This window comes from Ictalurus punctatus, chromosome 17 (assembly GCF_001660625.3).
Source record: "Ictalurus punctatus breed USDA103 chromosome 17, Coco_2.0, whole genome shotgun sequence".
Lineage (NCBI taxonomy): Eukaryota > Metazoa > Chordata > Actinopteri > Siluriformes > Ictaluridae > Ictalurus > Ictalurus punctatus.
The window spans coordinates 3,888,395-3,903,394 of NC_030432.2; the positions used below are offsets into that span (position 1 = coordinate 3,888,395).

At 41.9% G+C, this 15,000-nt stretch overlaps 2 non-coding genes across 2 annotated transcripts; both read right to left on the reverse strand.

Annotated features, from left to right (window-relative positions):
* Positions 1 to 5,897: 5,897 nt before the first annotated feature.
* On the reverse strand, positions 5,898 to 5,970 carry trnav-aac (transfer RNA valine (anticodon AAC)). The gene has a single exon. It is a non-coding gene; the product is annotated as a tRNA-Val (tRNA).
* Positions 5,971 to 6,511: 541 nt separating this feature from the next.
* Positions 6,512 to 6,584, reverse strand: trnav-aac (transfer RNA valine (anticodon AAC)). The gene has a single exon. It is a non-coding gene; the product is annotated as a tRNA-Val (tRNA).
* Between the last annotated feature and the right edge of the window lie 8,416 nt (positions 6,585 to 15,000).

Sequence of the window (15,000 nt, forward strand, 5' to 3'; positions counted from 1 at the left end):
CCCCGCCCACATCCACAAGGCACGAGGGATCGTTGAACGGTTTGATGAGGATGGAAATGATGTCAAATCGAATACCGCGGCCTTCACAGTCACCAGCGAGCGGATTAGAGAACGCTCTCCACTACCGTCGTCATCAAAAGCAACAACTGAGGGAATATCTTTCGGACTGCGTTTGAAGCTAAGCTAAGCGAAGCACAAGCTCAAAACTTTCGGGTTCTGGCGGCCCAGCACCTACTAAGACATTTTGTGGGGTTTTTTTTTCCCCCTTTAATCTGGTTTTTACAGGATTCTAGTTCCTACCGAAGGAAACCAAGGACTCAGAGGCGATATGAATGGTGCTTAGCAGTAGCAGTAATTACGGGATGTCGATGACAAGTGCACAAGTAATGTTCCATCTTTAATCACGTTAATGCCGTAGGCTTGTTATCAACTCGGTGACCGACGCGTTTGTACGATAGACGAAGGGACACCGCAGAGTTGAGTTTAAAGACAAACTGTCTCTTACTTTCAAACCTTGATCATTTATCCGGTCTCAGACATAGCCTCTTCTAAATTACATTGGCAATTAATGGCTTATTGTCACACACCCCACAGTAACAAGCTCCCTGTCGTGCCATTGGTTTGCACCCCCAATGTGTGCACCTGTTCTGTGTTACTCCTGGATCAGGTTGTCGGTCTACGTGTATACCCTGCTGTCTCTTTGTCTCGACGCATAGCCTTATCACGTATTGATGTCTTTGTTTTACGTTAGGTATTTCTGCCTGTGTTTTGACGGCTGCTGAGTATTCTAACTACGATTCCTGGATTGAAATGTGCTTTGTGCCAGTGCCTTAAGGAAAAAAAGAGGTTTGGTTGTTGTTGTTGTTAATGCCAGGGCAGAACTGTACAGATCTTTGTGCTCTCTGTCAGGACTCCTTACTGTCTTCTGTTCCAACCCCACACGCTGAGAAATACTCACTGGGATTTCACAGCCCATTAGCTTTGGATCTTTGGGGTGTCTGAAAGAGTACAACTGAAAAGCAGTGTCTAGTAATGTCTGTCTGTCTCTCTGTCTCTGTTTCTCTCTCTGTCTGTCTCTCTCTCTCTCTCTCTGTCTCTTTCTCGGTCTCTCTCTGTCCGTCTGTCTGTCTCTCGCTCTGTCTCTCTGTCTGTCTGTCTGTCTGTCTCTCTTTCTGTTTCTGTCTGTCTCTGTGTCTCTTTCTCTGTCTCTCCCTCTCACTCTCTGTCTGTCTCTCGTCCTGTATCTCTCTCGATCTGTCTCTGTGTGTCTCTCTCTCTGTATCTGTCTTTCTCTCTCTGTCTCTTTCTCTATCTCTCTCTGTCTCTCTCTCTGTCTCTATCTCTATCTCTCTCTGTCTCTCTCTGTCTCTCTCTCTCTCTGTCTCTCTGTCTCTCTCTCTCTCTGTCTCTCTCTCTGTCTCTCTCTGTCTCTCTCTCTCTGTCTCGCTCTCTCTATGTCTCTCTCTGTCTGTCTCTCTGTCTGTCTCTCTCTCTCTCTGTCTCTCTGTGTTTCACTGTCTCTCTTTCTGTCTCTGTCTCTCTTTGTGTGTCTCTCTCTGTGTCTCTCTCTCTTTGTCTCTCTCTTTGTCTCCCTCTATCTGTCTCTCTCTCTCTCTCTGTCTCTCTCTCTCTGTCTGTCTGTCTGTCTGTCTGTCTGTCACTAGTAGCAAAATGGAGAGTCAACTGGGACTGTTACACTCGGATAAGGAGGCTGTTTGGCTGACTCAAATGCCATTGTCAGAGTCTGGTAAAAACACTAGTACCTAGACAGGTCTTTGTCTCAATGGTCCCTGAGGCACTAGATTGTTTCCTCCTTCTGTCAGATATGTTTGAAGCACCAGCATACCTGTGTCTAGGTTTCAGAAACCACAACAGTGGACAGATGAAGCAGAAACGTATACTACCGCTGGGGCCATGCCACTGCTGTCACTCCATCCCAGTATACTAAAACAGTTTTGTACCAAAACAGGGAATCGCCCCGATTACAGAACACGATTCATCCTGTGGGGTTGGAAATCATATGAAATGACACAGTTGCCAGTGTAGTGGTTTTCCCCTGCCCCATAATATTATGATGTTCATACAAGTTCATGGCTCTTGCCTTCACGTTATCTCTAGAAACCAGAGTGTTCACAAAGTGTGAGAGCTGCGTCACAGTCCCTGATCCACCAACAGCAGATGAAAAGAGCCACACGACTCGTTCGCAGACTGTTCAGTTCAGTCGCACGTGAGCCATCTTGATGGAAATTTTGAGTGGCCATGCATATGCAAGGTGTGGCTGGGATGCAAATGGAAGCAACTCTAGGAATGCCACTGGGAATATCACATCTCAGACCATTTCAGTGTCGGGTTGAATGCGTAACACCTGTCAGACATATTCCAAAGGCATTTGTCAGTAGTACTGAAAAGGGTAGATACACTGCTGTGCTGCTGTTAGACAGTACTGCACCATGTGCTCAAAGGGTTATTCATCACTCAGCGTTTCGGGTCGTGCTCTGATAACAATGTACACCATTTTAAACCACTGTAGGATAAGAAGCTTCACCAACCCCCCCCCATGTTCCCATGCCCAACACTCACCATTACTTTAGTGGATGATCTCGACGCTCTCACCTGAATGCTGTCTGTACCTACAGAACTATGCTCACACATGAACACCATTTCAGCACTCTTTGTACTGTTGGACTTTGTAGTATACGTTTGTAGAAGAGTAATGATTTATAATCCCACCACCTGGCGTCACCCAATTTGGCCCCTCTTAAGGTTTCATCATGTAGTCTCGAGGAGAAAGCCAGAGGCAACAGGTGCGACTCCCTATCTATCTAAATCTACATCCAGATTTGAAGTAAACCTGCTTTGTGACAATGTTTACTATTTGAAGCGCTGCAGAAAATGGATTAGATAGAATTTAAGGTTGCACATGTATCCCTAGTTCTATGACAGTGGAGGACCTCCCGGACACTTGGCTTGACCAAGAGGGTCCAGAAGATGCCCGCGTTGTAAGCCGGAGCTTTAACCACATGAGGTCATGGCTGAGACGTGATGATTTTGTTATTTGTACACAATGAGGAAAGAAGTACATGGAATAATTCCACTAACTCTGAAGTAATCAACCCTGGTGGTTCTCCACTTAGAACCTCAGTTACATACATCACCTTCAGTTAGCTGGTATGGTATGAGCTAACTTTCTGCCTAGTCTTTGCTATGAGAAGTTTAATAGCCAAAACACAAGCGTTTTTGTCCCGTCTCCACCCCATAACGTCACTGGACTTTTACCTAGTGTGTGCACCTGTTACCAGTTCATCCCTGGATTAGTTTGTCTTCGTATACTCTCATGCTCCTATGTTTCAGTTTACTGTGTTACTGTGTTTATGATTACAGGTAGGTCTTTGATTAATCTGTCTGCCTGGACCTCAACCCCTGCTATGTTTCAGTACCATGATTCCTGGATTTCCCTTCAAAATGAAAAACATGCTCATTTTATGCACTTGAATCCTATCTCTTCTATCCATCCATCCATCCATCTATCCATCCAACTGTCTATCAATCTATCCATCCAATTATCCATACATCCATCCATTTATCCATCCAACTGTCTATCAATCTAGCCATCCATCCATCCATCTATCCATCCAACTGTCTAACAATCTATCCATCCAATTATCCATCCATCCATCCATTTATCCATCCAACCATCTATTAATCTATGCATCCAATTATCCATCCATCCATCCATCCATCCAACTGTCTATCAATCTATCCATCCATCCATCCATCCATCCATCTATCCATCCAACTGTCTATCAATCTATCCATCCATCCATCCATCCATCCATCCATCCATCCAACTGTCTATCAATCTATCCATCCATCCATCCATCCATCTATCCATCCAACTGTCTATCAATCTATCCATCCATCCATCCATCCATCTATCCATCCAACTGTCTATCAATCTATCCATCCAATTATCCATCCATCCATCCATCCATCCATCCATCCATCCATCCATCTATCCATCCAACTGTCTATCAATCTATCCATCCATCCATCCATCCATCCATCCATCTATCCATCCAACTGTCTATTAATCTATCCATCCAATTATCCATCCATCCATCCATTTATCCATCCAACTGTCTATCAATCCATCCATCCATCCATCCATCTATCCATCCAACTGTCTATCAATCTATCCATCCATCCATCCATCTATCCATCCAACTGTCTATTAATCTATCCATCCAATTATCCATCCATCCATCCATTTATCCATCCAACTGTCTATCAATCTATCCATCCATCCATCCATCGATCTATCCATCCAACTGTCTATCAACCTATCCATCCATCCATCCATCCATCCATCTATCCATCCCAACTGTCTATCAATCTATCCATCCAATTATCCATCCATCTATCCATCCATCCATCCAACTGTCTATTAATCTATCCATCCAATTATCCATCCATCCATCTATCCATCCAACTGTCTATCAATCTATCCATCCATCTATCCATCCAACTGTCTATCAATCTATCCATCCATCTATCCGTCCATTTATTCATCCAACTGTCTATCAATCTATCCATCCATCTTTCCAACCATCTATCCTTCCATCTATCTGTCTATCCATCTAACTATCCATCCATCTATCCATCCAGCCAACTATCTATCCATCTATCTCTATCTCTCTCTCTATCTTTAACATATTTAGTAGAATGAACCCTGTTTAAAACTGACCCTGTCTTAAGGACTCGCATGTAATTCCCGTATTTAGTACGATTTTCTTGAGTAGACTTAGAGAGATGAGATAACCTGTTCACGTGTGCACGTGTCGTGTCTAAGTAGTGCACAATAAGTGTGTTTGAGCTATAAGAAACTGCTGTGCTGGACTATTTCAACCTTAATCTCCTGAAAAGGAAAGTGTCATTCCTGTGCACCAGCTTTAGAGTCGAGGAAGGAGGATTAGGCTATTTCTGGCCCTCGCTATGACTGTGTTAGAAAAGTGTGTCTAGTTAAATATTCATTGCATCATCTTCAACTGACTGAGTCCTATAACAACACACACACACACACACATACACTATGGACTGATGTCTCATTCCGGGTTGTCTTCATTCCCAGCGTTCCAGGCTGTTCCAGTTACTGAAGAATTAATTTTGCTCAATAATTTTATACTAAACTTCTCATATATACGTTTGGTAAGGTATAGTATTTATGGAGGCTTGGAGGATCGGTGTAGAGATTATTAATGGATTACCTCACACAATACAGTAGAATAAGAATCAAAGTCTCAGAGCCTGAACCAACGCAGCATTCCAATAAAAATTCTCTGTCATCATTTATGAATTAAGTTGCATAATTTAAATCCACACCGCACTCAGTCACTTTACGTTACACCCTTCGGTACACACTTTGTTCAAACAGCTACTTCTACACAGAAAAGGTCTTTTTTACCTTCCCGTTCCAGCCTTCCACGTCCCCTCTTTTAAGCCAGAAACTGGTTCGAACAAAATAAAAAGAAAGTCTCTTTACATCCCTGCCGAAAACAATAAAACCAATAGAAACTCTCGTCGAATTTGTAATGGTTTTAATGGTTATTGGGAATTGTACTGGTTTTTATGGAAACTGTAATGCTTCCATTACATTTACATTCGATGTAAATGTAAAGATCTTGTTTGTGTTTTGGATTGTGTCAATTGAAGATGTTACTGGGTTAACTGGTGAAAACGTGGACATACTAGATGGAAACAGTGCAATCGAGCTGTCAGAATGCATTAATCTCTTCTTTCTTTCATTTCTTTCTTCAGTGTTTTACAGGCCCATATGAAATATACTTCTAATGAGGGTCTGAAATGAAAACTGTTCCAGGAGTGAAGGAGAAAATGAATCGTGTTCCTGCCCGGTTTCGAACCGAGGACCTTTCGCGTGTTAGGCGGACGTGATAACCACTACACTACAGGAACTGTTTGTGTACTGACTCATGTGAGCACAGGACCTGACGTCAGTTTATCTTTAAGTTTGTGTTTTTTAATGACGTCAAATGAAAGTTTTCGACATTTTTATTGTCATTCTATGTAGGATTTCTAATTCCAGGTTTAGTGTATTGTTTACTGTATAGTTTATTTTCTCTATGTATTAAACTTATTGTCTTTGCATTGACTCTGTCACTGTTTCCGTGTAATTCAAGTGCAACAATATTAAGTTGCTGATATTAAATCTGCAGACTGCATACTCCGCTGAAGCATACTTACTATGCTCCTGGCGCACAGTGTATGTACATGCCGGTTTATACTTGAAATAATAGACGTTCTTTGTTGTCTAATGTTGTAAGAAACTGAAGTGTAATTCATTCAGAGAATTGCACCATTCCCCTAGAATGCATTAGTCTCTTCTTTTTTTAATTTCTTTATTCAGTGTTTTACAGGTGCAGATGAAATATACTTCTAATGAGGGTCTGAAATGAAAACTGTTCCAGGAGTGAAACTGAAGGAAACAAATGAATCGTGTTCCTGCCCGGTTTCGAACCGAGGACCTTTCGCGTGTTAGGCGAACGTGATAACCACTACACTACAGGAACTGTGGAAATGTCCGAGTCCTTAGTCATTAGTTGCAACCACGTCTATATCATATAAGTACTCCTTTGAAGATAGAAATACTAGGCAGGGTTTCAGGATAAATACATTGAATGTGTGTGTGTGTGTGTGTGTGTGTGTGTGTGTGTGTGTGGATCTTCCCATTTTGTTGCTTGTTGAACTTTGATGCTGCACCACCACCTACTGGAACATTTAAAAAGTTCAAACTTTAAAAGTAAATTAGAGTACCGTACACACCAATCAGCTACAACATTAAAAACCACCTGCCTAATATTGTGTAGGTCCCCCTCACCTTGTGCCTTAAAAAAAACAGCTCTGACCCGTCGAGGCGTGGACTCCACAACATCTCTGAAGGTGTGCTGTGGTATCTGGCAGCAAGACGTTAGCAGCAGATCCTTTATGTCCTGTAAGTTGCGAGGTCGGGCGTCCATGGATCGGACTTGTCTGTCCAGAACGTCCCACAGACGCTTGATGGGATTGAGATCTGAGGAATTCGGAGGCCGAGTGTACACTTTGAAAGCTTTGTCATGTTCCTCAAACCGTTCCTGAACGATTTTTGCAGTGTCTCAGGGAACATTATCGTGCTGAAAGAAGGAACTGCTATTAGGGAATACCGTTAGCATGAAGGGGTGTGCTTGGTCTGTAACAGTGTTTAGGTAGGTGGTACGTGTCAAAGTAACATCCAGATGAATGCCAGGACCCAAGGTTTCACAGCAGAACATTCCCCAGAACTGACTGCCCACTTGCTGCCTAGTATATCCCACCGCTTCACAGATGCTATTGTAATGAGATAATCAGTGCTAATCACTTCACCTCTCAATGGTTTGGATGTTATGGGAGAAATTGGAGAGTTCCTCATGAAGCATGCAAGAGGAAGCAAGAATGAGAGTTACTGGAAAAACTGGTGAAAACCACATGGAAACAGTGGAACCTTGGAGCAAACCTGAAATCCATAAAATGCTTAGTGACCAGAATTTGGAGAAAAGTTTACATTTAAATGTAGATCCTCACAACACACTGATGATCAGTTCAACATGTCAAACCTTCTTCTCAACCAAGAACAACATAAAGGTATTTGGCTTAGCTTTATTTAGTGCATAGTGTGCAATGTGTTATTGTGTATCCTGGTATTGTGTGTGCGTTCTATATCGTCTAGTGTTATTATGGCGTAAAAATAAAAGTGTAATTAGTTCTTCAAAATTCCCCCATCAGAATGCATTAATCTCTTCTTTCTTTCTTTCGTGGTGCAGATGAAACATCATACTTCTAATGAGGGTCTGAAATAAGCCATGTTCCTACTTGATTTTGAACAGAGGACATGTCATATTTTAGGTGAACGTGATAACCACTACACTATAGGAACTGTCGTGAATCACGTGAGCCCAGGAAGTGATGTCACTGTCAGTTTATGGTGTTTGGATCCTTACAAACAATATGGCAGGCTTTGACAGGATGAATAAATCAAATGTGTATATATTTGAGATCATTCCGTTTTGTTGCTCGGTGCACGTTGATGCTTTACTGCCCCCTACTGGTGTGGTGTTAGTGCTCAAATAACATGCAGAAAGTTCCAGATTTAAAAAATAACTTCAAGTATACCCTGTATAGCACCTTCCGACCCCAGCGTACAGGATGTTCACAAGGGGACGAACGTAATGAGTTCCAAACTGAGCAGCAACTCCAACTCCCAACTCCAAAATGATGTTCAGCTAGCGTTACGTTACTTTATGGCTTAGCCTGCAGTTCTAATCCTTGATTATTATTTTATTAGATTATCTCCAACACTCACCACATTTTATACTTCCAATTTTCCTCTCCTTTTTGGTTTCTCTTCTCTGTGTTCGGAAAAACGTAACAAATCAGAAAAAGTTTACACAAGTCCCGCATGCTAGCGAGATAGCCGGATAGTTTTGAAGAAGAAGAAGTGACAAGTACAGTGAAATTCTTCTTCTTCTTCGCATATCCCGTCATCTCGCAATCATTCATAGGGATTTGTACAGTATCGAGGACACTGCTCATAATCTAAGACTAATAAACATATTTTTAAGAGCGTGTTGCTATTCAACACAGGAAAAAAAAAACACTTCAGCATCTGCAACAATCAGGAGGTTTTCCACCACAGGAAAGTCCATCCATCCATCCATCCATACATCTTCTACCGCTTACTCCTTCTTCAGGGTCACTGGGAACCTGGAGCCCATCCCAGGGAGCTTGGGGCACAAGGTGGGGTACACCCTGGACAGGGTGCCAGTCCATCGCAGGGCACAATCAAAAAGTCATCCAGTTCAATTCAGTTTTATTTGTACAGCGCTTTTAACAGTGGACATTGTCCCAAAGCAGCTTTACAGAAATATATACATTCAGGATATAGATTTTCAATGTATAAATTTATCCTTAATGAACGAGCCAGAGGCGACGGTGCTGAGGAAAAACTCTGAGATGCTATGAGGAAGAATCCTAGAGAGGAACCAGACTCAAAAGGGAACCCGTCCTCATCTGGGTGACACCGGATAGTGCGATTCTAAATAAATAAATAAATAAATAAACACCCCTTCTATAAATGTGCTAATACTACATAACTAGTGCAGTTGTGTAACCAGAAACATTTCATTACAGTTTCTACATGAAGTCTGTTGGAGATCATGGTATAACTGGTCATCTTGTTTCTCAGTAACATGACAAGCTGGATGTTTTGGGTCTTATTAGCAGAGGGAATGACTCTTTATAGCTGCTATAATGGTTGTAATTGATAAGGATAATAGGAATTTATATAGGAATAAATTAAAAATGGTCAATTCTGGCAAATTGCTATAGTATGAAATGATCCACAGGAAAATAATCCAGAAAGGTGTGTGTGAAGCGTTGTCTTTATTCCTTTAACTTGGTAGCTACTTTTATGCTAGAAAATGTTAGTTTCTTCATTATTGAAGGTGCTGATACAAAAGGCCTGTGTGTGTGTGTGTGTGTGAAGCCTCTTTGAGATCAAACCACAGTTGTAGTCAGTTTAGAATTTTCCAGAGTCTGCGTGTATCCGCCTGGTTGTGGGATTAATTGAGCGATGCAGAGTCTGACCATAATGGCTTTATTTGCTGGTAATAAATTGGACCGTGTTTTAGCACTTTGGCACCTCGCACTAACTCATCTTTATGGTCACAGATGGTGTGAAATTGGATTGAATGAAAACGCTTCCTGTTACAGCAACGAGGCCATGTGCTACACAGCTTCCCTCACCGATGCTGCCAGTGACCGTATTAAACACTAACACTAACCCAGGCACTCGGTCCGATCCTAACCCCGACTCTGGCACCTTGTACTGCGATGGCAGGTAGACGATCTGTTCCAGAATGGTTTGGATCTTTTGAGTCACTTCATGGATGGCTTTATAGACTTGTAGGCAGTTTATGCTCAAAATGGCAGCAAGGAAATGATTCATGACTCGTGCTGAAATTCTGCAGAATACTGGATTGTCTTTGTGGATTGTAGGACAGGATACGGTGCAAAGCATGACCGCTACATGGTAGGAGGTGCCATTTTCCAGAATAAAAATTGCTCTCCAAGGCTGGCCTCCAGGCATAGTCACGGTCGCTTCCCACGGCTTTCATAAAATTGCAGAATGACTGCCGTGACGGATGGAAATCTTGATGGAGCTCACTGGTTCTATCAGCGTGTAGTGCCAAACGTGGCACACGATTCTTCATACTGCAGGGCTGGAAGTCTCTCAACTAGCTTGCAGCAGTTACAAAGTCGTATTTAGCGCCACAAATTCACCATTTAATAGCTGTCCGTGCGAACCTTCGTTGGCAAGGCTGAAGGCATCAGATTTTGAATCGCACCGCTTGTGTATGACCTCTCCGCACTAGTTCCATCAATCTGCCTGTTGTTGTAGTATTTGCTCTCACTCAAAAACCACTTCTAGATAGTTTTAATGCCTATGCATTGAAAAAAAAAAATACTGAGAGATTTCATTCCATAGCACATAGATAACCCTCCTTTGTCTTGACTTGATATGGTTGGGTGGATAGGATTTGGGTTTGGGTTAAGCAAGTGATTGGCGTTCATGGTGCCAATTGAATAGCATGACGCTTACCTAAAAATAGGACGTTCTCTGTTAAGGACTTGTTTGATGACTGTTCCCGTTAACCATCACCTGTGGGACCCTTGAGATACCCCAACATGAGGAACGGTGAGGGACATTTGCTACAACGTTTCTAGAATTGCTAATCGACACTGGAAGTGTCACTTCCAGGAGGATGGTATGGTAGGACTTTTGGAGAACATTCCGAACTATTCAGTCCTCCGTAGTGTAATATCCAGAAGCATCTTGAGGCATAAGTTTATTTCACCAAAGGGCACGAAATAAACCGATTTCTTCTGTCTAGTGCTATCAGGTTCTATGATGAGGGAAGTAAAAATGATTTGTATACTCCAACAAGACATGGTTTGCCAAGGTCGGAGTGGAAGAACTGAAGTATCCTGCACAGAGCCATGACCTCAAGCGCACCGAACACCTTTTGGGATGAACCGGAACACTGAGTGCACCCCAGACCTCCTCGCCTAACATCAGTGTCTGATCTCACTAACGCTCTTGGAGCCGAATCCTCACAGCCACGCTCCGAAATCCCGAAATCCCAGAAGAGTGGAGCGAAGGGGGAATTGATCTGGAATGGCATGTTGATCAGGCGTCCACATACTTTTGGCTGTACAGGGTGTAAATGTACAGTATCCAGGTGAGATTATCCACTTAAGGAAAGGCAAGACTTGGGTCTAAACTGTTACTGGGAAGTGCAAACCTTTCAGTTGTCCATGTGCAACAGCACAGAGTCATCAGTTTAACGTGGGTCACAGGTTCATGGAAGTTAACGTAAGCCACCCGTCATCGAGCGGCACGTCCACGCTGATTTGTGCAGCAGGACCGTGTGTAACTAATCTGTGACAGCAGACAACCGGGAAATCAGGTTCCTTCCCACTGCGTGCTCTTTCGGGAAGACCAGCAGTAAATCGTTTGGATCGAGTGTCCTGGTCGATCGCTCGTCAGGTCTGATTGTGGGACGATGGAAAAGTCAATGGAAACTGATGAACACGAGGCTGTAACAGATGCGCGCGATGCTACTCGAGGATGAACGGCTTCCGTAAATATGTCTGAAGAGCGCATCGTAAGCCGTATAGACGGCCTGTTAACGGGAACCGAGCTTGCAAATTGGACACTTCCTTTCGAATAGCTGCCAATTAACCAGCCAGTTTCACCAAGAGGTATTTAAGCAACTGTGTGTTTACGCACTCGGTTTGATACAATTCTTGTGCATGCTTTATTATTATTATTATTATTATTATTATTATTATTATTATTATTACATTATTTCTCCAAGATTAGATCTTGTGTAGGTTTGACATTTTTGAATGATTTCTACCCCTGATCACGAAGCTCCGCCCCCAGCACTTAGGTAGTCTTTATAGTGTCTGTAAAAAATGACTGACATCCAATCACAAACAAGCATTCCGGACCGGAAGTCAGTTTTCCAAACGGGTTTTCTCAGCAACTTTTGCCAAGGCCACAGCGTTACCCATTGTTGTTTTGTTTGTTTTGTTTTGTTTAATCATGTTATTCCGGGCTATTTCTACACGTGAGGAATAAAAAAAAATCTACTATTGCACCTTTAAGCCATATTAGGTCCATCTATTCCTAGTTGTTGACGCTAGGTGGCAGTAAAACACCAATAATTACTCGTTTTTGGAGAAAGTTTGATAGACAGTTTTACAGCCTTCTGTTTTCAGAAGGAAAAAATAAAGTTTAGCAAAGCGACTACTGAACTTTTGTGGTCTCGGGGTTTTTTCCCCCCTCCTTTTCTTTTCTTTTCTTTTTTTTTTAAAGTTTCCGGTCGGTTAGATTGATCTGCGGAAATCTTGGATGATTGATCTCTGATTCCTCTCATGCAGTTCAGGAAACATTTTGATGATATTTCAGTTAGGTTACAGTGCACTGATCTTTATAGTCTTGTAGAGAAAATATGCAGAACGCTCGCGCTGTGCATTTCGATTTGGGGTTTTTGAACGATTTAAACTTGATGCACGTGGAGGGGAAAATATCTTCAGGATTTTTAGTATTAGCATTAATGATGCATGCAAAACGAGGTCACGTGGGCTGATCTGCAATCGCAATGGCTCTCGAAAAATATTATATTTGGGACATATGTATTGTTTCCCCCTACAATCCTAATTAAAGTCTCTAGTAGCTACAAACAATTTTCCCGACTTGCACTATTTTCCTCTCATGCATTTGAATCCTCACTCTGTCAGTGTGTGTAACCACCAACACCATCTCTGCCATCACACTCTCAGGGGTACTAAACTGTGCCTTTCCTTGTCGCTGTGGTGGCATTTTATTTCCACTTTTACCCTAAACAGTGTGTGCAGTTCATCTTTAAAGCTTTACTCTTGAAAAATAAGAATAATTACAGTACATTCATACAGCCTGCTTTGAATAAACTTTTAAAAGTACACCAAGGTATAACTATGTCACCTGTATATTTTTAATTTTACATCATCACTTGAATGTAGGCCTGCTGCACTTTCAAAATAATTTAAATACATAATTGTACCTAGTGCATCTTTTTTTTTTAACTGGCTTTCATTTAAAGGTACATTTCATACCCCTTTGTTTCATACCCCCCTGTTGGTGTTGTTGTTGTTGTTGTTATTATTCTTGTTGTTTTCCTTGTTTGAGTGATTTATTACTAACTTCCTCACTTATCTGATTATTAAAACTCAGTGCAAATCCTTTCAGTCGAAATCACCAGAGTTTAAAAAGAAAAGAGCCTAATTATAATCATAATCTGTCTAAAATCACCGGAAGTTTGCTGTCCTGTTGTTCCGGGAATATAACTGACCATTCAGGAAGTCTTAAAACATCCGACGTTATATTATGCACGTCGTTTATTATTATTATTATTATTATTATTATTATTATTATTATTATTATTATTAGCATACATTGTTTCTATAGGAGAGAGGGTGTGAGAGAGAAAGAGAGAGAGAGAGAGTGTGTGTGTGTGTGTGTGTGAGAGAGAGAGAGAGTGTGAGAGAGAGAGTGAGTGAGTGTGTGTGTGTGTGTGTGTGTGTGTGAGAGAGAGAGTGAGTGTGTGTGTGTGTGTGTGTGTGTGTGTGTGTGTGTGTGTGAGAGAGAGAGAGAGAGAGAGAGAGAGAGAGAGAGAGAGAGAGAGAGACAGACAGACAGACACTCGCCTCGCCGGCAGTTTGTTTTTCAGCCTTTTGCAGCTGATGAAACTCGAACTGAGCTCGAGTGTGTGATATTAAAGGTGCAGTAGAGAAGTTAGCGCGTGTCCCGGTGTTGGTGATGAGGGCAGAGTTACTGTATAAACCAGTCGCGTGCGTTAAGCGCTGGCGCAATGGGTCACGCGGGGAGGAACACGGAACCCTCTGCGCGCGCCTCTCTCTCTCTCTCTCTCTCTCTCTCTCTCTAACAGACACGCTCGCTCTTCTATTTTCTCAAGACTTTCATCACGCTACAGAAAATCTGTCATTTTTAGATTTTCGTAAAGAGTTTTTTCCCCCTACCAGTTTTATTATTATTATTATTATTATTATTATTATTATTAGTCGTCGTAATTTTCACAGCATCCGATATTTTATTCCGTCCCGTCCAAGTGATACAAATAAGAAAGATTAAGCACTGGCTTAATATTTATTAATAACTACTATTTTATTTACTGTTTGATGTGATTATTATTATTATTATTATTATTATTATTATTATTATTATTATTATTATTTCATTCTAAGGGCCAGACGACAGGAGGTAGCAGTGATAAATATCCCTGTTGATCACTTGATTGATTACCTCGCGCATAGGTCACGCGGGCGCGCAGTAATTTCCTAGCGCCCGCGGCTCCTTTTTCACTTTTACCCCCGGCGCGAGAGCCCCGACATTACAAATTATGGTTTACTTTAACCCTTTCCTTGCCGTTACGGACTCTGCTGGATCGTTTGCAGAAAACGAGTGAAGTTAAATATATTTTTTAAATCCTGTTTTAATAGAATTAAGCGAGGTAAACGGCTCGCTTGGAACAAGCAAATACTTTAACAGGGGAATAAAACCCCAAAAAAGTCGAGAAGCATATTAGTATCCAATAATTCCAGCAGTCTGGACGGATCTTTACACCAGTCCTATACACCTCTCTGTGAGTCCAGGTCGGGGTTTAGTAATAAACTATGTAGTGTTAAAAAAACAAAGGGAACTGGTGAGATATTGCGATTTGCACCGAATGAACGAAAAGTGTTTCCATTCAGGTTAATGGGAGCTGCTACCTCCTCTACCCTCCTTCTCTCCTTCTCTCCTTCTCTCCATCGCTCAGTCTCTCCTTCTCTCCATCTCTTCATCTCTCC